General features: G+C 41.7%; 1 protein-coding gene across 2 annotated transcripts in view; it reads right to left on the reverse strand.

The window, feature by feature from the left end:
- Nucleotides 1–26,943, reverse strand: part of Cdk14 (cyclin dependent kinase 14) — a 539,697-nt gene that overhangs the window by 447,043 nt on the left and 65,711 nt on the right. The window contains exon 1 of one of the 2 annotated variants that reach the window (XM_051152018.1): nucleotides 9,212–9,266. The exons of the other annotated variant lie outside the window; for it this stretch is intronic. The gene's annotated coding sequence lies outside the window, so the exon portion shown is untranslated. Of the gene's footprint in view, nucleotides 1–9,211; nucleotides 9,267–26,943 lie in introns of those variants that run through there. 2 annotated transcript variants of the gene reach the window in all.

Here is a 26,943-nt window from a genome sequence, read left to right on the forward strand (position 1 = left end):
CAGTTATGTCAACTTTATGAAGACTGAATATACAAAAAAAATCTCTTCCCAATAACCAAATAAAGTTTCTAGAGAGCAGCTAACAAATTCTGGGTTAACAAGCCAAACTGCCCCCCATGTGAAGAAATGTGGCTGTACCACCTCCAAAGTCTTGGTTTCTCTCGAGCAGAGTATTTTCATTCAGTCACATGCCCCATCTGTAACACTTCTCCATGTTCTTGCAACAAGGTGAAGGAGTTCTCCAGTCACATTCAGCTTCCCAGACAACCCCTTAGATCCTTACACAAAACCACAAGGGATGCCAGGGATGAAGCCCAGTCCACTCCAGCCAAAAGCAAGGCCCTTAAGTTCTGAGATTAAAGCTATCATGCAAACCACCAGGGGCAACATCTATGGGTCCCGAGAGGACCCACAAGTCTCTTAAAAACTGCACATGTCTCTTCCCACTTCTCCAGCCACATGGAGCCATAGTGGTTGCCCTTAGCTGCCAGAATTCCAGATAATCACATGAACTTTTGTGACGCTCTTGTTGTTACTGTACAGCAGGTGTCTGCTGAGCTGTCTGAGAACTAAGGCCCTGAGGGTGGAAGCAGGGAGGATGGCAGGGTTCAACCTCCACTAAGGGAAACAGGCAAAGCAAGGGGCCAGTCTGCCATATTTAACAACCACTGCGGCTCAGCAAGGTAAATTGTTAAGGCACAGTGTGGGTGTGTGGGACGAAGGGAAGGGAAGGGAAGGGCTGCCAGTTCCTTACGGGCTGTGGGCTGCTGACGTGATATCATCATTGTAACCACTGTTTCCTTACATTGGTGCTATTTAAAACTGTCAGCACTGATTACACCACTGTAGAATGAAACGCCCGCACTCTCAGAAAGCTCAGGGTAGGTCACAACCCCACCAGGATACAAAGGTGAGTCTTTATTAAATTACCATTAGAAACTTCCAAAACACCACAGCACTTGAAATACAGAACAAAATATCTTTTTTTTTTTTCTAGTTTACTTGTATAATAGTCTATTAGTGGTAGACTTTTTTTTCTCTTAACATCAATTACACTGTCAATGACTATTGACACCATGCATTTCCACACATTCCTTTGGCTCAGCAGTTAAAAGCACTGTTTGCTCATCCAGAGGTCCTGAGTTCAATTCCCAGAAACCACATGGTGGCTCACAACCATCTATACTGAGATCTGAGGCCCTCTTCTGAAATGCAGGTGTACATGCAGGTAGAGCCCTCATATACATAAAATAAAAAAATAAATCTTTTAAAAGTAATAATAAACAAATTCTTCATAGACAGAAACAATTAAACAAATTTTTAACTGTGTGGTTTTATAGTGATATATATGAAATTCTCATTGAATCCTAGGAAAACAAACCCAGTGTTCGGGGTGGGCTTTCAATATCTTCGCTGTCCATGCTATTTCCTCTCATTTTCCCATCCCTCATTGTAGGCTCAATTTTCTTAGCAAATATGTTTTACTATGAACTTATTAACTGAGAGTACCTCACTTATAACCCGACTAACCTAAACAATAGGAAAAGAAGATTAAAGAATGAAAACGTAAGGATGTCAGTTCCAAGGAATGATTCTCTGGGAGCGTCTCGAAATGGAGCAACGAACAGCCAAAACTATCCCAAGTCTCCATAGGCCCCGCCTCTTGTTTTTGGCTCACATTTATACCTCCTCTCAGCATTTCTTCAAGAATGTTTTTCAGCTGCTTAATAACCAATCTCCCCCACATGGTGGTTTGACCTCTGAGGAGATAAACATCACCAGCTCTCTCACAAGTCTTTTTCTCATCTCTCACTTGTGATCTAAACAAAAAAAAACCATGCTTATCTCTCCTTCATCTTATTTATTTTGTTGGGAATCATTACTGACTTGCATTACAAATCTGTATTCACTGGTCTATGACTGATCCCAGGTGTCAAAGCTAGATATTGGATTCCACAGAGAATCTCTTGAAGCAATTGTTTTATACACTCATGTCCGATGCAGGGGTGCATCACAGGAGTTTTCCGTACACGTGGACTCTGACTGCCATGACCACTGCAGCCCAACCTTCATCCCTCCAACTTTATGTAGTTTCCTAGAAGCCTCAGCCTTTCACTTTGTATTTTGTCATCCATACAGTGTGAGCACTGATTTATGAGAGATGGAGGGGAAAAAAGAGAGATCATAATTCTAAGTCCCATTTCTCCGCAGTCAAATCTGACAGCTGACTTAAACCAGTATTTACCGGCTGCCTCATCTGTCCTGCCGCAGCTGCCACTGCTGTAGCTGCAGAGACTGTTCCTAGTCTACAGCAATGGGAGAAAAATGCCATACCTCACAACGCTATTCCTCGGGGTGCCTCAAGGTTACTTTTATAACCTAAGTCTTTTTAGGACTAATAATGTTGTCCTGTTTTAATTTCTTTGGGAGGGTTAGCTATTTTTAAAGGTAAAACCCCATTTTAAACAAGGGCTTTCTTAAGGGTAGGGGGTCCCTAACCCCAAGGACCACGGATAAAAATTTACTGCCTGAGTATCAAAACCCAGGACATCCTGGTCCCTGTCCTAACTTCTTGCACTTTATGTATCAAGAGTAGTTTTGCTCCCCACATCCCATAATTATTTCTACTTTCAGTAATACCATTCCCATTTCCCCTCTAACCAAAAAAGGAATCTTGCTTAACTCCTTCTGCCAATCCAAACTCTGCTCATCCTTAAGAGCCTAATTTAAGCACCTCCTGGGTAGAGCAGTGACATGCCCCATCCCACCTCCCAGCCCCACCCCTGCTTCACTTCCCCTGCTTTTGTTTGGAATAGCTTCCCTGGACTCAGAGGTTCAAACCTTCTCTCTAACTTCCGGACCGGCCCCGATTCAGTCAGTTATGGCTGACTGAAGTCTATCTTCGAAGTCTACTTGTATAAACATAACTGCAACTCATGTTCCTAAGTCCAGATATCCCCTAAGCCCACCACCGCTCACATTCACATGTGCTCTGTAGCGCACTCAGATCATGGAGTGGAAATGGCAAAACTGATGCTTTGATCTAGCTAACATTTGTAAATGTTCTAAGGAGCAGCTGCTCCTTTAAGAAGCCATTCACAATTAAATCATGCATTCACTTATTTAGAGACTGTCACAATGAATGAATTTTTAATTCTTTCTTCTGCCCTGGGAAATAGTTCACAAACAATTTGCTATGTGCTTGGAGATTTTTTTAAATCTCTTCTCAGTGATATACTTTCATGGAACCACATTACTCACTTTTAAATTAACCTTAAGTACATCAGAATGTTAAACACATGGGAAAACTCAAAGGCAAAAAAAAAAAATAAATTCTACTGGTGCTCTCAAAAAATTTTGATCTCAGGATTAATAGCCACAAGTTACAGTTTGGATTCATCATTTCCCTCAAATCTTCTTTTTAGAAAAAAAATGCAGATACACACTTGTCTTATCTTATCTTACACACACCATATAATTTATGGTTAGTTCATGTATTTGGCAATGTTTACCAGCATTTATACAAAGAAGTGACATACACTATGACTCACAACAGTCTTTAATGATATGGTATGGGACTTCTGTCTCTGACTAGGCCATTCTGTCTGAATAAAGATCTCTTTTACAGACCAGATCTTTAAGGAGTGTCTCAATTGAAAAAAAAAAAAAAAAAAAAAGCACCATGTTGCATATTTATAATTTTCCAAGTTCATTTACATCAGGATATGGGAGACATTTTGATCAGTAAGTCAAACCTGCATGAAAGTGGTAATGACCACAGAAACCTTTTCTCTGAGTTAATATGATTCTAAAACACACTTTTCAAACTTACAGGAAGCCAGGCATAGTAATGCACGCCTGTAATCCTAGCACTCACAAAGGCAGAGGCAGGAGATCTCTGTGAGTTCGAGGCCAGCCTGGTCTCCAAAGAGAGCTAAGGACAGCCAGGGTTACACAGAGAGAATCAAACACACACACACACACCCTTCCTTCCTCCAGAAGCCATCAATCAATTTCATAGATCTTCAGTTAGGGGTGGGTTCATGGGTTCATGACCCCTTACCTTCTCATGTTAGAATGATGGTTGACTTGATACCGTGCAAATCTTGTTCAGACAATCTCAGCTGCTTTAAGTTCATTAGTCCTGACATATACAAAAGTTACTGTTTTGCTCAAGTCATCCCTGACCTTTGACTCTTACACTCTTTCTGTAGTGGTCAGATTTCTCTGCAATGGTCTAAGACTTTAGGCTGACACAGGAGGGCAGCAGCCTGGACCACACAGGCAGATACGGAGACTGTATCAGGAACAAAAAACAGTTTTTGAAATCTGTACTGTCGGTAGTGTTGTCTCTTCTGCAATGGAGTCAACAAGAAAATAAATCTCATAACATGCCTGAATCCTATGTGTCCAACTTAATTATTCCCATGGAAACAATCACATCCTTCCCTTATGAATGTATATTTCATTCGTTTATCACTCACTTAGATCTTTGAAAGTTAATCTTCATTGTCAAGCCAACTTGATTTATAAATCTCCTAAAACACACACCTAAAGTTGTGCCTGTAAGGGAGTTCCCAGAACCAACTGAAGGGGAAAAGCCCACTGTGAATGTAGGTGACATCACCCCAAGGTGGATTAGGGCTCTGAACACAAAGGGAAATGAAGAAGCCCAGTTGAGTCCCCGTAGTCTCTGTTCTCTGCTTCCTGGTCCAGTGAAATGTGAGCAAGTTCCCACCACCACAGCTGCACACTGCTCCCGCTGCTGCCACACCTTCCTCACCACAAAGGATTGTCCCCTCAATCAGGAACCAAAATTAACCCTTCCTTAAGTTGCTTTCTTGATGTGTTATCTGACTACAGCCCTGGGATAGGCACTAACACAGTCTTGTCACAAATCCAAGTGTATATTAATGACACTCTGCTATGCTTGCAGACAGGAGCCTAGCATAACTGCCTTCTGAGAGGCTTCACTTAGCAGCTGATGGAAACAGATGCAGAGAGCCACAGCCAAACAATAGGCCAAACTCAGAGAATTCTGTGGAAGAGTGGGAGGAAGGATTGTGGGGGATAGAAGGGTCAAGGATGCCACAGAAGATACAGAATAAACTAACCTGGGCCCATCAGGGACTCACAGAAACTGAACCACCAACCAATGAGCTTGCATGAGCCGGACCAAGACCGCATACACATATGTAGTGGATGTGCCGCACAGTCATCATGTGGGTGTCACAACCACAGGAGTAGAGGCTGTCTCTGACTCTGTTGCCTGCCTTGGGAATCCTTTCCCCTAGCTGGGCTGTCTTATCTGGCCTCAGTGGGAGAAGCTGTGCTTAGATCTGCTGTGACTTGAGGTGCCAATGGAGGGATATTGGTAACCCTTTTATGAGAAGAAGGAGAGAGTAAATGGAGCGAGGGGCATGAGGGTGGGACTGGGAAGAGAGGAGGGAGGGTGCTGGAATCAGGCCGTAAAGTGATTAAATAAACAAAATTTAAAAAGCTATGCTATAGTAAAAAATAACCTAGTTTGGTGGTTGTTCATAAATGGCCCATTTACTGGACAACAGACCAGCAGCTGCGCACAGGCATCCCACATACTCCCAGCACAGTCTGAGCTCTCAGAGGGAGAAGACAGGAAAGTCTGTCAATCTGAAGAGTCTGGGAAATGGAGCTCAGCTGAAAGTGTAGAAAGCCATACATGGTGGCTCACACCTGTCAGAGCAGGAGGATCACCCTGGGATCTGGGACCACAATATGAGATTCTGTCTCCAGAGCTTGGGGGAGTCAAAGGAGCAAAGCTGGCAGACACTCAGGTGGAGTCACGTCTACCACCAAGGAGGTACTGGAAATATTTGCCTCAAACAACTGCTGAGCACTTTGCGAACCTTCTCAGATCCCCAGAAGCGCACAGGGATTAAAGTGACCTTAGGTCAGATTTACAAACAACTTTAACTTAAGATTCTCCTGCTTTCTTACAGACCAATTGCACACACACAGGGCAGAAGTGCCCAAAAGGAATTAGTACACCAAAGTTTGAAATGTGTGTCCTAAGTGGTTAGTTTTCTATTGTGTTGTCTCATGTAAAACTTCAGTGGTGCCCTGGGTCTGATCTCCGTCACTGAGGGGGGGGGGGGAAATCAAAGGGCATTAATAGAAAATACAAGACAAAAGGAAAAATTAAGAGCTTGCTTGTGTTCTCTTAGAAAACAAAACACCTACATCTTCAAACCTGTATATGACAACAATATAGAGTTTGTCTCTTCACAGAATCCACGACACAGACTACTTAACTTTCCAACAGTGTTTGGAATACACTCAGCTATAGACAAAATCATGTTCCAAAACATAACTACATATAAAAACCAGGCTTTAGTGTGCCCCACAAAGTTTCCAACTATGAGAAATGAGTTCTTTTGTCTTCTACTTTGGGATCACAATGGTGTTTAGAGTATAAGCAAGTCCAGATAAAACAATGATAATATCAACCCTTCTCCACCTAAGACCCACAGGAACTGAGGTTTATAAATGCTCCAGCAGCTGATGTGGATCACTGCGCACATCTAATATGTGACAAGGAGACGTGCAAGACAACACTCTGCCTTAAGCCACAGGAGCTAACGGCTGAGAGCTGACTAATCTGTACAACAGACTTCCGATGTGATGCTACATCATTGAGCACAAGACAAATTGGAACTCAGTCCCTCTGACCCCAGGCCTTTCCACTGCGGTTTATTATTCTTCTATACTGTGGTTTATTATTCATGCTGTATTTTATTTCTCTAGTCAATGTACATCTGGGGCTCGTCTATGCACAATTATGTTGTAGATACCAAAATTTAATTATATTGAATATTCGATGATCTAAAATAACACTCAAATAAACTGAGAACTTTTAATTAAACATTAGAAATTGTGCTCAATAAATTCATCTCAAAAAGATTGTCACAAAATCCAAGGAAGATAGAAACTGATGCCTTCCTAATGCTCTTAGCTGATATAATATTCCACAATATTAAAATAGTCTGATGTCCAACACTCTTATCTTACTGGAAAAACTTTCAATTAATCCTAAATTACCTCAAAGGTTTCATATATGAGAGTAGTATGTATACATGTACACACACACACACACACGTATATATACCACACAGATACACATGGAACAAAAGGAATATTAATGTTTATAAATCCTTCACCAGTTACACAGAATTATCTTTAACATACAGTAACAATGGCCTCAGAGAGCTGTCTTTCTCTCAGTAAGAGATACCCTTCCCTCAACACTCTGACATGATCTCTGTAGTAATCTGCAATGATTATGAATCTACATGACAAAAGCTCATTTCAAAACTGCATTTTTAAAAATGAGATTCAGTGGCTTACATAGAAAATAATAAACCACAGCTGCCAGTAAGTAAGTCAATTCACAAAGCACACTGGCTCAGTGAAGAGCATTGCTTACACACTCAGTATGCAGAAAATAGAAAAGTATGCCCGTTCACTATTTTTCTCATTCTTTGTGATATGACTTATCTGGTGCTATCTCAGAAAACTGGGAATAGGGCTTCCGCAAGACTCAGCTATTCCACTCCTTGGAATATACCCAGAAGGTGCTCCAGCACACAACAAGAAAATTTGCTAACCATGTTCATAGCAGCTTTATTCATAATAGCCAGAACATGGAAACAGCCTAAGTGTCCATCAGTAGAAGAATGGATAAAGAAACTGTGGTACATATACACTATGGAATATTACTCAGCTATTAAAAACAAAGAATTCCCGAAATTTGTGGACAAATTGATTGAGCTAGAAATGATCATAATGAGTAAGTTAACCCAGAAGCAGAAAGACTCAAATGGTATATACTCACTTATATCTGCATACTAGCCCAAGGGGCATGTCCCATGAAAGTCTTTACTAACTAGGAAACTGGGACAGAGGGGAGGACATCCTATTGGGACTCTAGATGAGAGAAACATGGGAGAATGGCAAAGTTGAAGGATCCAGAGGATCCTAGAAACCTACAAGAAGAAAATTATGATAGGCAGATTTGGGCCCAGGGGTCCCGCTCAAACTATGGCACCATCCAAGGACAATACAGGCGGTAAACTTTAAACCCCTACCCAGATCTAGCCAATGGTCAGAACATTCTCCACAGTTGAGTGGAGAGTGGGGTTTGACTTTCACACGAACTCTGGTGCCTTATATTTGACCACGTCCCCTGAATGGGGAGACTTGGTGTCACTCAGAGGAAGGACAGCAGGTTACCAAGAAGCGACTTGATACCCTATGAGCATATACAGGGGTAGGAAGTCCCCCTCAGTCACAGTCATAAGGGAGGGGAGTAAGGGGAAAATGGGAGGGAGGGAGGAATGGGAGGATACAAGGGATGGGATAACCATTGAGATGTAATATGAATAAATTAATAAAATAAAATTTTAAAAAATAGAGTTTATTTGGGTTTTTGTTTTTGTTTTCATTTTGTTTTGTTTTTTTGAGATGAGAATGCTGTATGTGGCCCAGGTTGGCCTAAATGAATTATGTAGGCCAGGTTGGCCTTGGACTTGTGATTTTCATGGCTACCTGCCAAGCGTTGAGATTATAGGCGTGTGCTATCACACTCCTGTAAAAGAAACTGCTATGGAGACTGGTGTTTCAAGAGGTCCTTGGAAGGAATATCTGCTAAACAATTTAACAAAATGCACATTTATGCAGTAAGAATGACCTCCCCTACATGCCGTTAAAAAGGCACTATACTGCTTATCCCAACAAGCCATTATTAGAAAATTGTATTATTATAAAACATAAAATGCTTTATATTTATCATGGTTGAGGTAACAAACTTTGAAACATTCCGTTCCACTACACAGCCCAACTAACTTTAATTCAAGTTGCAATCAGTGAACAAACTTTAAGCTGTCACTGAGGTACATCCTTAAAGAGCTGCTCCCAACTCTCTTTACAATGCCTCCTAATGTAATTCTTCTCGTTTTTGTCTTGGTGACCGTTATTCTTGTCCTGTTTACCTTAAATACACAGGTCTGCCAGCCTTTCTCAAGGCACTAAGCTGTGCTTGCATTCTGAACACTGGCACATGAAAGACAATGCCCAGCACACGCTGGTGAATAAGGAGATGGGTGAGAATATGGTGGCCCAGTGAGACCTTCTCCTTATATACAATCCTTCATTAAATTCCATACCCATGCCTTACCTCTAAGTGGATGGAAGGTATTACTGGAAGCCACAGGTTCACAAAAACATATCAAAGGGACAATTTACCATCAAACTGAAGGAGAGAAATGCAGTGTGGTTTTCAGCTCATTTCAATAATGCTGGGATTGTAATGAACAGGCATGAGCATCTACAATCTAGTAGGAGAGACAGAAACCCAAACCAGTAATAATAGGGGTAATAATTAATATTTCACTTTTCCTCTCTCCTTCTTTTTGTTTTTTGTTTTTTGTTTTGTTTTGTTTTTTTGTTAGTTGATCTGAGACAGTTAGTTTCTCTGTGTCACCCTGGCCACCCTGAAACTCTTTCCATAGACCAGGTTGGCCTCAAACTCAGAGATCCACCTGCCTCTGCTTCCCAAGTGCTGGAATTAAGGAAGTGCACCACCACCTCCAGGGTCTGCTCTTCTTCTACAGCTTTGGGAAGGGTTCTTTTGTTCCTGTGCCTACCTAAGTGACTGATAAGGGTGCTCAACAGCCAACACCTCCTTTTCCCAAAGCATGACTTAGACAAACTACTTACATACCTACCCTTCTACGGGTCCCTCTTAGTACCCACCATCTTTGTTTCATCCTAACATTGCAGCTTTGTTTGATACCCTATAAACATGAGTGGGCTCCCTGGAAGCGTAGGTCCCTGTATCTGTCCCTGCTCACACATCTCACACCGCTGCTCTCCAGCCAGGAGAGAACTGGGGCTTGCCTCCACGTTACCCTTATCATAAGCTAATAACCAGGCAGGAGCTCTGCTAATCATTTAAACTAAACAAATGTTTACACTCGCTGAGTCACAGCCTCTCCGACCCAACTGTTGACTTTGCCCAAGAGACAGGCAAGGGGCCAGCTGCCTGCCAGCCATGCAGCTGGCACCAGTGGGCATCCTCCTAACCCATTTCCCTGGCAACCTAAAACAATAACATTCCCTGAAGCAGGGCACTGGTGCATAACCCACAGAGACCTGACCTTCTCAGTACTGGCTCCTATCCCCAACTTCCATGACACCAAGGCACAAGATTTGAAAATGTTAGACAAATGGAAAAACACCCAGTGTTCTCATGCACTAACATGAGTTTCGGAGGAAATTGCCTTGATTATCTATGCGTCTATGCGTGAGCGCAGCTGGCAGGCTCATTAGAAAGCAGCTCTCAGGAAAGCACATTACGTATTCCCTCCCAATTACCTCCAGAAAGTGGGGACCCTCAGTGGCTTTTTTCCTTAGTAACTATGAAAAGAAGACCCCAGTTAAGTCACTAGTAGGTTGTACTTTCACAATACAAAAGAAACCATGATTTTAAAAACAGCACACACACACACGCACGCACACACACACACACACACACACACACACACACACACACACACAGCCTTTAAATAAGCAAATAAGAAACAGCCTTCAACACAATAAGACTTTGAAAACGATTCCAGAACTTGGGGAGCATAATTTGAAGGCACATTTGCCCAGAAAAAGAACAGTTAGATTTAGAACGAAGCTGAAATTAACCATTACAAGCAGCCCAAGCTTCATGGTAAGTTTTTAGGAACTGACAGCATTAAAGTTCAGGGTGGACGGATACAGGGACCTACGCTTCAGGGCTCAGAGGAAGCAGCTCGGACTGCTGACACATGACTAGGAACCTCAAGACTCACCATCTCATAGTTGTGGTGGGCCTTTAAGGATTCATCATGGCAGTGAATCTAGCGAGATCTCTTACTTGCTTTCAAAATAAATAAATAGCAGATGCATCAAATTTAGAATTACATCTTAAATTATCTGCTAAGAAATTATAAAAGAAATGATAAACAGACTTGAATGCATCACTGTTATTTCATTTAAAAAAATACTGAAAACTTAAAGAATATCTTTTTTTTTTTAAATTGATATACAACTAAAGGGAAAATGAAAAAAGATGGTAGGGCTGGTTCCCTGGTTTTATTTGAGCCTTGCTACTTTTTTATTCAAAGGCCTTGACATATCTGTGACTGCCCGTCAGATGCAAGTGGCAATCACAACCACATCTGTCCACTGTCCCCTCATTCACTCTGCCAGTGCAGCCCACCCTCTCCTACAAGAACAACAGGGTCTTTGCCCTGACTGTTCCTGCTGCAGGGCCCCTCCTGACATCTCTGCATTGCTCTCAGCCTTTGGCCACTTGGCTAAAATCTTTCTCTCAGGGATGCCCTCCTGGACCACCTGTCTCCTCTTCCATCCTTTCTCTCTCTAAATAATTATTACTAACATACTAAGCAGACAGCACAGTTTCACAACCTTTCTCTTCACTAAAATGTGAAGCTGACAAAGGACAAATCTACGACTGTTGGTGAGGCGCACAATGTACCTCTTCCAGATGAGCTACGGAGTCGGCTAACTCCATCTCACAGCCTTCCACCTACTGAAAGGCTCTTGCTCACCTTCTTCACTCTTCTAGTTTTCTTATTCCTCCCTGGGCTTAATTTCAGGTCTTGTTCAAAGGAGCTTTCAAGATAAGCAATCTAAAATCACTCATGACAGTAAATAGAGTGTAAGGAAAGCAATAAGTAAAAGCAAGGTCAGGTTGCCACAGAAAGCTTCCACTGTCTTAGGTCTGTAAGTTTTTCCAAGCCTTGGATCAGATCGCTGTCGACCTTATTTACATAAGATATTTCCAAACAGAGGGCTGATATTTAATCTATTTAGGAAATAGCTGACCTTCTGTATCTAGGCTTGTTCTTAGAAAAAAAAAAAAAAGAATAAATTAAACAGGTATATTACTCAGAGGAAGGGGAAGCAGGCAATCCAGATGAGACCTGATAGGCTGTAATCATAATGATGGAGGAAGAGGTCCCCTTCTGTCACAGGGAATAGGGCAAAAGAGGGAATGAGAAGATACAAGTGAGGGGATAACAATTGGGTTCTAATCTGAATAAATTATTTAAAAAATAAAATAAAATAAATAGTTATATTAAATTGACTTTATTTATGATTAAAATCCATGAAAGTCCTCTTAAGGGTATGAATTATAAACTACTTAACATAGATACAGTTGGCCAGTTATTTGACAAAGTAAAGTCCTCACTTGCAGCTTCGTAACCCTCCAAAGTAACTGCTGGAACTTTGCTAGGAACAGCCAAACCTTTATTTTAGCAACAACAACCAAAGGAAACGTTTTACACAGCCTATGCCAGCATTCATTTAGGAAGGGAAAGCGTTATCTTAAGACGATAAAAGCAAAGCATTCAAGTTTGGAAACAATGAATTAAAGGCCAAAGCAGCCACACTTGGCATGCAAATGTGTTAGTTACATGGATGCAATGAATAAAACAATAGGTTGGCATAAGAATATATACACTGGAAAATGGCACCTTAAGGGAAGCAATCTCTATCTCTTTGAAAAAAAAGTCAATGTGCAGGAAAGGAAAGCCAGACCCACAGAACCCTGAGCACCCTTCTCAAACGGTCTCCAACCCTAAACCATCCCTGAACTAGCCAGGCATGTGCTACGGATCAGCCTCCTGCTCTTTAGCTTTGCTCAAACATCACACGACAACAGGGAATCATAGTCAACAAATGCTCCTAAAACTCACTCTTGGAGCAGGAAGTTATTTAAGTCTTCCCGGATGGATCAGGCTCCGCTCCACCTTTATGAAGAAAGACCAGGACAGAGCAGGTTTGGGTGCCCAGCCAGCCCAGCAGAGCCAGGCCAGGACTGAGGGTGTCCCACATGCGGGGTGAGAGAGGCTGTGCTTTCTGGAGAAAAGCAAGCATGGAGCTGTGGTTTCTACTTACCCGTTTTAAAGTTGCCTAAATGAAATGGCTTTGGAAAAAGATACTTACACAAACTATAATTATGTAGTTTATGATTTTTTTTTATACTTCTGAAAAGAGAATTCTCCCTAAATGTCTAAATCTAAAAGCCTAAAATTGGCTTTCCTTTCCTATTTTCAAGGATAATCATGGGTGCAAATTAAGTTGTTGAGCTCATCTATGGCTCACTCCACTCCTCACCTGGAACGTGTCTGCGTCTGCAGAATGTCCCTCCTGACATTTGCTAGTGGACTGGCCTTCCCTACGGGACCATCTCTATTGGCCAAAGGTCCCTCTCCAGCTCTGGCTATCTTCTCTCTACATTGATAAGCCAGACAAAGGCTGAAACGTCTTACTCACGGCCTGACTAACAACATTCCCTCCTAACAACATTCCTTCCTACTTCACCTGGCAACACCTTCAACCCTACAGATTCCCCTCCTAATTTTACCCTAACCTACCCATGATTCCAGTAGTCATAAGCAGCTTCGTTCCTAATGTTATGGGGGGTTTACTACCAACAATTATATCTTTAAAACTTTGTACACAGACTTTGCATAAAAATTCACACAGGACTTCTGTGCAATTTCATATTGTCTACATTATGAACAATAAGGCTATCTCAAAATGAAGCTGGGGTCCAAGAGAGCCAACTTAGTTAAGTGCCTAGGTGCCAAATGTTCTCAAAACAATACACCAACCTCAACGCCATCAGCACTGAGCATCATATAAATGCTGCAAGTGTGTAGGGGTAGTAATACACAAGCTGCTAGTTCGGTTTATTAAGTCTTTGATGTCTACACAAAAGTAAGTTCTACCCTTGATATAAATTAGTGGGTATCAAAACACTTAAAATTCACCACTCACACTATTTAGTTATCTTAATGGTGGCATCAATAAGAGCCATGAAAACAAAAGTAAGAATATGCTATACAGTACATAAGAGGTGTAATTAAGAGTTTATAATGTAATAAATAGGAAAATTTTATCATTAGTGATTAGGTTTTTCTCTGTATAAGGTATAAGCTTTTTATATAATGATGTAGGTAAGTTTATATATCTATATTTAAAATAATAATTAACATTATAAACACGACTCTAACGTTTCAACTGGCATTTCTGTTATGAATATACACTACAAAACAAGAAAATTTGATGCAAAACTTTTTATAATTGCAACTCTAGACATTTTTTCACTTTAATAAAACATTGTCATAACACTAAAAACATCCACCTTTTCTCATGAAGCCATGAACCGGCTACATGAAACAGCATAATGCACAAGTAGTAAGGAAAACAGGATGAGTGTTTCAAACCTGTTGTACGACTTTGGGCACATTCTACAACCTATCTGGGACTGAATTTTCTTCTCTATGAAATGATGAATTTGAAAAGATGACCAAAGTTCACACAGCAAGATCAAGTCAAGGTCAACTCCATGAAGGCAGGAAAAAGTATGTGTAGCCTGAGCTCCTGGCCTTGTGTGTGTGTTAAGGGTCAAGAGTCTTTCAGAGAACAAACCTGGAAAGGAATGTGAAGAGTCATAGGTCTGGAATGTCCAGGGATAGTTATGCTCCAAGCACAGCAAAACCCAGATGCTGACCTGATTGCTAAAGGCATGTCTCTCCATCTCTTAGCCCACTTCTCTCCATGTTGGCTTTATAAACAGGCAAACATCCGTTTACAGTTGTTAGACAGCCGAATTTCCATTCTATGCCAATTCACTTTCACAACAACTATGATTACCCCCGTTATCCTTTTTTCTCTGTGTCCGTCTCTGAGCTACCCACTCTTTGGGCAAAGACAATATATAAACCAAATGGTAAAGCGGGAACTCCACAGGGAACAAATGAGGCCTCACTGCCAGAAAAGCAGAAAGAGGAGAGAGGACATTGTAACTTAGTTGTTTAGTTAAATATAATCACATTTATAAAGAGACTCTGTCCTCCCCTAGGTTCTATTTCTACTGCTTAAAATTACACAAATACCAACTAAATGTGTCATTATTAGTTAAGAATAGAGGCTATGGGACAGGGTGAAAATACAAAAAGATATGGAGGTAAGTATAAAAAGATAAATAGACCTACCTTTCTAGATCATCCTATAACTGAAGTCAAATTGTATTATTAATAGTGTGGCCTTTCCTCACATCATACACAAAGATTAACTCAAAATGGAGCATTGTCATAAAAGTAAAGCTAAAACCAGTAAGTTCTCCTAAAAAAGACAGAAATGTAGATGTACAAGATCTCAAATTTGGTAATGGCTTCTTAGACAGTAATCATGTCCATGAAGAACAAAAGAAAACAACGGGAAACAGGACACAATCAGAACATAAGTGTTAGTGTTTCCAAGCACATCAACAAGAAAGTAAAAGACAAGCCAAGGAACGGGAGGCAGTTTTGCAGCTCATGTGTCTGATGCAAAACTAGACCCCAGAATCAACGACAGATTGCAAGACAATAATATAAAAGCAACCCATTTAAAACCCAGTGCTTAATCCAGAGGTGGTGGTGCATAGCTTTAATCCCAGCACTAAGGAGACAGAGGCAGGTGGACTTCTGTGAGTTTGAGCCAGGCTTGATCTACAGAGTGAGTTCTCATACAACCAGGGCTGTCGATAGATAGATAGATAGATAGATAGATAGATAGATAGATAGATAGACAGACAGAGAGAGATAGAAGCTAATATCAAAGTGAAATAGTATTCAATCACTAATCATTACAGAAATGAAAATCAAGATCAGATACACTTCCCCTCTTGTTGGTTCAGTTTTCTTAACCAATATATTTTATTATGAACTTATTAACTGAGGGTATGTCCCTTATAACAGGACTAACTGAAACAATAGGAAAAGAGAATTAAAGAATAACAAAACCATAAGGATATCAGTTCCGAGGAATGATTCTCCTGGTGTTGCCAGCAGGATTTCTTCTGCTGGAACCTGGAGTAACCAGAACCTGGAACCTCAGCAGGAACTGGAGCCCTGAAGCCTTCTTCCCTCAAGTGGTTCTCTCTAGGAGTGTCTCAAAGTGGAGCGATGAACAGCCAAAACTATCCCAAGTCTCCAAAGGCTTCACTTCCAGTTTTGGGCTCATTTATATATCTCCTCGCAGAGTCTGTTCACGGGATCTTTTCAGCTGGCAACAATCAAGCTCCTGCATGAGGTGGTTGGTCTTCTAGTGGATTAACCTCACCTGTTCTCACAAAACCGTTCAGATCCTACACTTGGGATCATAACAAAAACAACAGGGTTATCTCTCCTTCACCCTCTGGATGAAAGATAACACCAAACAGACAACAGGCATCAGAAAAGATGTGGAAAGCAGAAAACTCTGACACTGCAGGTGAGATTTAAAGTGCGCACCTTGGCACTTTCATTAACAGTTATAAATACAGTCACAGAATGTCCCAAAGGGCCAATTTTTCCTAATTTACACCAAAAATTAAAACATATGTGTAGTTCAGCAACTGGCGGGCTGGCCTGGGTTCCATGGACCCATGGGTCACTCAAGAATGGACGAAAAAAAAAAAAAATAAAATAAAAAAAATTAAAAAAAAAAAAAAAAAAAAAGAATGGACGGACCTTGGGGTCAAAGGTCTCAAGGGCCTGTTTCTTGCTCAGGGGTGGCTAGAGCACTTTAGGGCAAGGCCCATCACCTGGACACCAGGCCAGGTTCCTGACTCGCAGGAAAGTGCTTTACTGGAGGTCAGCACCGAAACAGCCGTAGTTTTGGACCGCCATTGCTGCCTGACCACCTGGCATCTGTGGAAACCCAGCCATTGTAACTCCATCTTATTGCTAGACTCCCATCTTAGCCCTGTCCTTTGGCCTGTCCTCAAAGTCACCCCAGTTACTGTACAAACCACAAACTGCTCCAGGAAATGAGGGGACAGCAGGAAAGTACCTAACGTCTCCAGAAGTTAAGCATCACAAGGTCAGGCTCCACCAATCCCCTAGTGCCAAACCAGCCTTTCTAAATGCCAATCAATCCTGTAACTGTCAAACCGGAAACTCCTGTTCTTTGCCGTAACCACAATAAAAACCCTGCCTAATGGCGGTTCAAGGCTTTCCTACTGATCTGCAGCTTAGGTGAGGTTCGAGAGCCCTCCAACTTGAGTTTAAATAAAGACCCCTTGATTTGCATACAATTTCGGACTCCTGGTAGTCTTTGGGGATCTAGTGATCTGGGCATAACAGCATCCAGCAGCATGTCCTCCCCACCCTCCACCCCCTGCTCCCCTGCCCCCACACCTCCCCACCACCCCACGCCCCCACCCCATCCCCACCCCACCCCCACCCCAGAATAAATGGGAATCTCAGACTGTCATAGTGGAGGAATGGTGAGCAAGAGAGCATGAAGGAACACACACACACACACACACACACACACACAGAGAGAGAGAGACACAGACAGAGAGACACAGACAGACGGACAGACGCACTGAAAGCCAGTCAGCCTTTATTTATAAACCTTGGGCAGTGGGAAGGGTTTTTGAGGTGAATGTGTCTCATTCACTAGGGCTAAAGGTGCCATGAGAAAACAATATTTAATTTTCCTGTGTGAGGGGATGACTTCTAGGTAAAAGTCATTTGCTGGAGGCTAGGATCTGCTCAGCATTGGATGGAGTACTTTCAGGAATTCTCTGTGCTTGCAGGTCAAGTTCCTTATCAGGAAAGGGTCAGGCTTGTAATCTTCCCTGAGGGCTATGTGACACTCCTTACAAAATCTGGTGTCACTAGATCAGGTGAAGTGAGAACCCTGCTAATAAAACAGAGTCCATCTTCATAACCTTTCGTCGTAGACCAAGCGCCAAACTGCCAAACAGAGGAGGGTCAGACTTTAACCTTATCCAGCAGAGTCCCACACATATGTCAACACAAAGATTGTTGATGAGTGTTCACAACAATATATTCATAGTAGCTAGGAAGTAAAAGCAGTCCAAATGTCCCCGAACTGATTAGTGAAAATATACAATGCGGTACGTACAAAGGAATATAGTCACAACAGGACACTCAGTGTCTACAACAAACAAAACCAGACACAAAAGTTACACTAGTTAGGTGGGACGAAAAAAATGAAAAGTTCCTGCTAATGACAATAGGTGTCTTTCAAGAGTGGTGAGAATGTTCTGGAATTAGATAGTGGTGATGATTACATATATGGATATGTGGAAAGCCGGTTAATGACTAGCATGTTAAAAAATTAATGTTGTGGTATAAGATTATATTTCTTTCAAGTTTGAATATTGACAGAGTATTACTTTACCAGGGATTTTACCCGGAGATAATTACCCAGGGATTATCACTGTGTAGGCACAGCAATAGCACTGAGAGAGAGCAATGCACCTTTATGAAGATACTTAGGGCGTCTGCGCCCAAGCAGCTCAGAGGCACAGCAAACCTTTGTATACCGTTCACCAGGCCCTGCTCCATTCTCCATACCCCTAAGTCCTTTGACGAGACGTATGCACACTCAAGATTAAGTAAAATGGCGTTTCTCATTATGCTTTAAAAATAGCTTGGCCAAAAATATTGGTAAATAATATTATGTGATTTTGGTAACAGCTGAGTTTGGATAATAGAATTGTCTTCACTTTCACATGTGTTTTAAATTTTTCAAATAAAAAATATTAAGAGACAGACACTAAAATTGCATTTGGTGTGGTTGGACTACAGGACAATTAGGCCAGACACGGCTTTAAAGAAAAACCCCTGAAAAAGAACTAAAGATTGAAACGCTGAAGCCAAGTAAGAGTCCGCTCAGAGAGATGGATAAAATCTGCCTGCAATTCCCATTACTTCTAGAACATTCCTTTCTCAGACATTTCCTCTAATTAACTAAAACCATATTTTAGGGCAACATTTTCCTAAGCTACATTTTGTGTGACAACAAATAATTCTCCAGACAGAAACAGATGTTCTGAAACAGAAGTGATCAAAGAGTGCATCAGAGTTAGCTATTGGTTACGCTGACTCTCCTGGCCCTTGACACGCTCACACGTATGACAAGCATGACAAGCCAGCCTGGGAAGCATGAGAACCCACTTACTTCTATCTTCTACCTATTAAGATCATGAAGTTATCTCTCAGGGAACCAGAAGATAATCATTCAGAACCACCTCCAGAGCCTCACAGGCACACAGCCCCCCACCCCACACCCACCCCCACCCCACCCCCACCCGACCACCACTCCACCCCCACCCCACCCCCATGCACATTCTCATGGTCCTTTTCTCTCAAGGGGGTCTCCATACATAGTCCGTGCTAGCCATGAACTTATGATCCTCCTGGCCCAGCCTCCACACAAGGGCATCATGCTGCACCACCCATGCCCAGCTCTTGTCTATCTCTTCAACCCTCCCTAAGCCAGAGTCTAGGACACGGGTCCTTGAAGATAATATTTTTCCACGGAGATAATACATTTGAGCTAACGTTAAAAATGATCCATGCAATGTTCTATTCAAGGCAAAGGAAATCGGAGGTGCGGGGGCCTGAGGTGAAAAGGACCTGTGGGGCACTTAGGAAATCACGGGGGGGGGGGGCAGAGCGGGAAGAAAGAGGAGCTCACAGATGAAGGCGTGAGGGCTGGTAGATGACGGCAGAGCAAGTATCCACAGGAAGGAGGCTCTACAATGATGTTCAACAGTGCGCCTGAAAGCTGCACCTATGGGAATTACTACATATGTGACTCTTGGGTATTGCACATACCAGAGGGGAAAAAAACTTTTGAAATCCTATTTTTCCCTTATACCAACATTTCTAGAAAGACGATATGCTTCTAGGATATACTGAAACCTAAAAGAATTTCCCATCAGTACTCAGAAGCTTTTCTCCTGTCACTTCTTGGGCGCTACAATTCCTAACAGTTTTATTTTATGTATTCAATTAAATATAATCATATCTAGATTCATAAAGCACTGACTGGACTCAGTGGATTATTTGAGAGGAGATTTGGGGATTATATGAGATGAGTTGGCTGGGGGAAATGGCGGAGGGGAAGGAGCATCAGAGACAGAGACAGACAGAGGCAGAGAGACAGAGGGAGCACGTTACATTTATTTAATGTTGATCTGATCCTTATTTTATTTTTATTACATGAGAATCAAACTCACCTAAATTTTATATACATAAAAAAATGATGATAAGCCAGCACCAGTCAATTAAAAGGAACAAGCAAAGAGAATTTCCAGATGTCTTGCTGACATTGCTTACAGCAGCAGAGTCCTGCCCTTTCTAGAAAAACAAAAAATGTTGTTTGGTTTTCTTTTGTTTTTCAATTTAAACATTAGGGGTTCCAAGGCGCTGAGCTCACCAAGAAACACCTGAGTTTACAAGAACACCATCAAAACCTGGCACCAAAATTGCTCCCACCTGTTTTGCTCTTTAGCTTGCTATTAATTCTATAAGCACGAAAGAGTCTCCACATTACTTTCAGCTTGCCATGGATTATCATATAGGTCATATATATTAGAATGGTGGTTCTCAACCTGTGGGTTGAACTGCACCAAAGGGTCACAGCGTTAGGGAGGCTGAGAACCACTGCATTAGAAGATAATGTCCATAAACTGCTGGCTATGCATAGTGGCTCAAGCCTATAATTCCAGCATCCAAGAAACAGATGCAGGCAAATCTATGCGAGTTCAAACCCACATGGTCTACATAGAATGTTCTGGACATGCTAAGGATACGTAGTGAGATCCTGTCTTAAAAAGAAAAGAAAAAGGAAAGCCCATAAATCATGTGTGGTCATTGTGATCAACATCAAATGTTTTAAATTCTACTCGCTCTTGCTCTACCTACTTCTATCCGAATAGTCAATTCCCTTTGCCCCTTTCCAATAAAAACTGGTTTTGAGATTCCATCCTTTTCCAGTCAGAATGTTATCCCCAAGAGGACAAAAGACAGCAAATACTTGGGAGGATGGAGAAAGAGGAGCACTTAGACATTGTTAGTAAAACTCAGTAAACTGATGTAGTCACTGTGGAAGTCAGTGTTGAGCGGTCTCAAACATTAAAAATACAATGACCATATGGCCCAGCCAGCTATGTAACCATTCCTAGATACATGCCAAAAGAACTGTAAAGCAGCACTATTCAGATTCTTGCATATCCATGCTATTGCTACACTATACACAATAACCAACATCCTGCACCAGCCTAGATGTCCACGAACAGACAAATGGAAAGATATGATAAGTATATACAGTGAGACTTTATTCAGCCATGAAGAACTGAAATCACTGTGTTAAGCAACAAAAGCCAGGTTCAGAAAGTCAGAAATCATGTTCTCTCTCTCTCTCTCTCTCTCTCTCTCTCTCTCCCCACCCCCCCTTCTCTCTCTCTGTCCTCTCTCGTGCGCGCACGTTTGTATGTGTGTGTGTGTGTGTGTGTGTGTGTGTGTGTGTGTGTGTGTGTGTGTGTGTGTAAAACATGAAAGCAGAAAGGAGGGAGAAAAGAAGGAGTTTTTAAGGAATGGATAGAAAGAATGACCAAAGAGACAAATGAAATAAAGCTGGCAGGAAGGCAGAAGACCAGCAGCAAGCCACTAAGAAAATCATCATATTGTTTGCTGACTTAAAGATAATCATTAAAAACTGATATAAAGCAATAAAAAAAAGAGCCACACCCAGCTGTGTGTGGTGGTTCATGCCTTTAATTCCAGCACTCATGGAGGCAGAGGCAGGTAGATCTCTGTGAGTTCGAGTCTAGCCTGGTCTATAAACTGAGTCTAAGACAGCCAAAGCTACACAGAGAAACGCTGTCTTGAAAAAGCCAAACAAACAAACAAATAAACAAACAAAAACCCACTAACTGCTAAAGATAATAAATGATTAGCTTTTGCTTCCGCATTAATTTTAGAAAGACAGAAATATTAAGTTGCTAATAGGCATTTCCTACTTCAATTAAAAAAAAAAAAAGGAAACCATTTGAGCACAGCTTTCATGCTAGTATCAGACTATTGATGGGTTGTGGGGCCTGCAAGGGACTACATGCTGTTGCTTGTTATGCCTTTGGTGATCCTTCCTACAAAGACCTAACATCACTGCTCTCAGATAAACACCCACTCCCCAGCTTACAGCAAGGCATGCCACTGCATGTCACTGCATGTTGGGGAGGGGGCATTTTCTAATGCAAATGCAATGGAGAGGGAGCCCTTCTGAACTTGAAATCTCACATTTTACAGGAGATATTTTCCCCTTCCTCTTGATTTGATGCACACAGTAATTTAAAGCCTGTGCTTCAGATGGCTTTGGGAAAATGTCTAAGTCCCTTTGATTTCAGTGACACACTTAAAAATTTAGAGAAATAAAGTATTCTAATTCTTATAAACTAAAACAATCATGGGAAAATGTATTATTCATCCTGATCCAGCTCAACAATTCATCATATGTCAAATAGTTTTTGTTAACATTCATTAGTTTGGGAGTTAGCAAAACTTAGAAATGTCTTCTGACTTTGACAATTTCTTGACCATTAATTTAATTTTTAACCTACTTTATAACACATTGTGAACTCTTAGAGGGCAAAAACTAAGGCCATGTCATTCATCACCCTATCCCCAGACCTCAGGACAGCAGCTCCACACAGAGCAAAGCAAACAGTGAATTAGTAAATATTCTTTAAATACTGCTAGTAGCAGCTAGAGAAAAAGTCAACATAGGAATGTTTTAAGTCAACATAGGAATGTTTTAAGCAGAAGATAGCAAGTATGAGTACATTACAATGCTAGTTTGTCTGTATTAAGAGATTGTAATGAAACTTTTTTTTTCTTTTTTTTTGTTTTTTGTTTTTTTGCAAATTTTTTTATTAATTTATTCTTGTTACATCTCAATGTTTATCCCATCCCTTGTATCCTCCCATTCCTCCCCCCCCCCATTTTCCCATTATTCCCCTCCCCTATGACTGTTCCTGAGGGGGATTACGTCCCCCTATATATTCTCATAGGGTATTAAGTCTCTTCTTGGCTACTTGCTGTCCTTCCTCTGAGTGCCGAAACTTATTACTTTGCAAAAACTAAAATTTTAAATAAAATGTGAAAAGTTGAATGTGAATATTAGCCTGAGCAAAAATTACCCCCTGCAAGCTTCTGCATTGATAGTCTATGTAACTTTCACTGACTTCAGTCTCTACAACAGTAAATGTATTTTCTGCAAAATCCTTTCTCTTCCATGGAGAGAAAGTATTGTAAAATGCAAGCGTTACCAAGGAGCACTTGAACCATAAAACTGACTGGGAATTCGGTTTTGTTTTACTAAAGTTAAAAGTGACTGAAGGGCACAATTTTTGAGAGGGACACTAAAAAGAAGACTATGACAAAAAGCTTTAAGCAGAGATTTGGCTAATAATACTTCAATGGCCAGGAATTGAATCAGGGGGTAAAAATGGAGACAGTGAAAATTCCACTGCTCCTCAGAATTCAAAAGCAGACACCCTTAATAAAAAGGAATTAACACTAAAGCAGCACTGAGGAGAAGGCTAGGCTAGAGAATAGGGTTCTGAACACACTGACAAGAGACCCACGGCTGCACTGTCAGCAGCTTCCTCCCCCCCACCCCCAGCAGATGCTAGCCCCTCGGTTCTGAGGAAAAGGTGGACAGACTAAACACAAGCAATGCTTTCTTCGCAGGACGTGTTTCCCTGCAGAAATAAAACAAATGTGAAGAAAGGATGTTAAGCAATCCAAGAAAACATGCAGGAAATGATGTGGTTGTTCATGCACAGAGAGAAAATGAAAGTTAGAAAAAGTGCTTTAGGGAGGAAACAGAGCGAGAGAGAGGAGAGGAGGGAAGAGAGAGACAGAGATTTTGTGTGTGTGTGTGTGTGTGTGTGTGTGTGTGTGTGTGTGTGTGTGTGTGTGTGTGTGTGTGTGTGTGTGTGTGTGTGTGTGTGTGTGTGTGTGTGTTTCCACCCACCTTCTAAACACTTCAAAGTAGGGAGAGACCCTACACTTAGAGGAAATGGGGTTGAGGAAGAGCCCTGTGTGATATACTACCAGGCTCATGGTCCCTTTGCCCTCATCCTCATGGTAAGATGTGCAGTCTTACCTCTACGGGTGAGCAAACTGCTTATAGCATGTTACTAATTCCTAGAAAGCAGAAGAACTCAGATTCAAGCCCATGGTTACCCGTGCCAAAATAAGTTGTGCCATGTTCATATTCTTTCACTTTGTTTGCCAGAAATGGGTCTCTCTGTTGTGCCTAAGTTACCTTTCCTCGGGCTGTCAGAGTGGCTGGGGTTACAGATATGTGCCACGTGCCCAGCCCCCCTTTAATATCCTAAATACAAGCGAGGCCACAACTTGATGACTACTTACACCTTTCTACAGATTAAGTCTTCTCTTGTATGTGGATTTTATAAAAAAACAGTTTTCAAGATCAATCCTACCAGCTCATGGTTGTTTGGCACCACCGTGTGCGAACTGCTGGTGAGAGTTCCAGTGTCAGCTCTCAACATCTCTGACCTTGCGGGGGATTGGATGTGATTTAGTGACTCAAAGGCGGCGATGCAGAGAGCTTAGCTAACTGCCCCTGAAGTAACATGTACTTGGTAAGCATGTTTTCACACCATACCAGAAAGTGTTCAAATGAGAACTCACTGCACCCAAGGAGTGGAATATTCTAAACTCCCCAGGCAAGCCTACCTTCTGCTTGGCTCAGGTTAGAAACAAGACAGCAAAGCAAGACGTGTATTTGTTTTTCATTTTTTGTTACCTTTGAGACTCTCATGCATATGTTTTGCCAGCCCTGCGTTGCCAAGGCACTGGTTCACAACTCTGACCTCCCAGTTACTCTGCATCCCAAGCCTTGGGTTTGTCACCCATAAAATAAGGAACTCATGGTGAACCACATGTGTCCCAAATGACTGTGGTGAAATCAGCAGATTTGTACCACACCTATTTTTCTAATGAAAAAACAAGAAGAAATAACCCTGACCATAAGCAATTAGTATCCAATTTACAAAGCAACATACATATACAAGTTATAATCACCCCTAACATTATAGCTCCTTTTTCTGCCTCAATGTTAAGATTCACAAGCTGAAAGTATTCTTCAAAGTGTCTTATAGCATTGGGTCAAAGCAAACAATATGCTTTATGAACTTTTTCTCCCAAAGGAAGTGGCCTCACGGGGATAGTGTCAATTTTCTTTGCCTTTCGTTGAAATTTAATACTGTTTTTATTTCTGGAGTTGTTCTAAAATTCCTGCCAGACGGCCCAGCAAGCAGCATATTTAGTCTTTCAGACACACAGGAGAGTTCTCTCTCTCTTTCTCCATCTCAGCACAGGTTGGAGTTGCTAGAAATCTGCCTGGAGCAGCTGGCTGCACAGCGGCCTTGCTGGAGCAACCTCCTAAACTCCATCACCAACACATTCATAGCCCCCCAGACCTTCGGGAGACATCAGGAGGCATGGTGATCATTACCGGCAACCGTGGATTTAGTTAACACAAGCCAGGCTGAAATGTGAAGGATTGTCAAGCACATGATGCCTGGAAGTCCTTCCAACCAGGTACTAGGTGACTCATGCTGATAAGACACATCACAGTAACCCTGGGAGTGAATGCTGGAGTCTGGGTACCACTGGACATAGGCACTTGGTGAAATGCAGGTTATTTGAAAACTGGGAGCTCAAGGTCTCATCCTGTTAAAGGCCCAGTTCCATCAATAAGGCCAGCATCCATTCGAAAGAGGTTGTGATAGCAGGTTCTAAGAATGTGACAGAGTTTACTTCAGGGCTCAGACCTCGTCTGTGGCTGGGTGCTTCACAGCTCCAGGGAAGGCAATCTACATTAACCGTCTGTGAAGGGTATCCACTGGACTTGTGCTCTACATTGCCTTACTCAGCTTGCTTCTGGAAGAACAGCAGAGGCCCAGATAATCTGTCTCAAGCAAAATTTAGTAAAGATGATTTTTGAGAAAATGTGCACATTGTACTATACTATGCTGATGTGTGTGTGTGTGTGTGTGTGTGTGTGTGTGTGTATACATACATATACTAGTGCATGCTGCTTACCCAGTAGCATGTAAGAATTTGGGCACAGGAAATTCTCTTTCATCTCCTACTACCTGTATCACAGAACCAGGGATGTCAGTTACCATTTGCTAGGTATTTCTCAGGTACCAGGTACTAATCTAGATATTTCTCTGTATATTAACAAATCCACTCTTCACAGTCATACTAAGAGGTAGTCGCAGTTATCAACCCGGCTCTTGCAAAAGAAGAAACTGAGGCAAGTAGTTGACACGAGGGTCTGCTGCTAGGATCTCTGCTCCCAGCCAACATGCTGTCCTTCCTCAACTTTCCGCATATTCAAAAGCATCAATCCTTCCCTGCAAGATGAGTTCCAAATGTCATCTCCTCCTAAACAGACCCAGCACCTATGTTATCTATGCTATTGGTTTCTGTGGTTATGAATCTTGGTTTCCAACCTGACCAGGTTCAGGGATAATGATAAACACTACATACAACAAGAAGAACCACAGAACAACCAGGAATTATATAAATGTTACATTCATAGTGTTTTGGTTATTTGCATTCGCAGGTGCCTTTTCTCTTGCTGCCATCGCTCACAGATACTACAAGCCAGATTCTTCTGCCTTCCTATGGGGATCTATACCAGTGTCTCTCTAGGATCCTTCAGCCTCAGACTGAGGCTGCACCAATAGACCCTCTTGATCTCCCTGAACAAGGCTTCAAGCTTCTTGGAGTGAACAGGCACTCATTTCCCCACCTCTGCAGTCTGTAAATGTCCACTGTGGGATATTCAGTGTCTGGTTTTATATATATATGCCAATCCTGTAACATTCTTCTTGGAAATTGTATGTGCATCTATCTTATTGGTTCTAGTCCTGACTCAAAAAAAGACTTCTCACTATGAAATTCTAAGTTCAGTCCTTATTCAAATTTCACAAGAACTTCCTCTTCAGAC

This window comes from Acomys russatus, chromosome 10 (assembly GCF_903995435.1).
Source record: "Acomys russatus chromosome 10, mAcoRus1.1, whole genome shotgun sequence".
NCBI classification, from domain to species: Eukaryota; Metazoa; Chordata; class Mammalia; order Rodentia; family Muridae; genus Acomys; species Acomys russatus.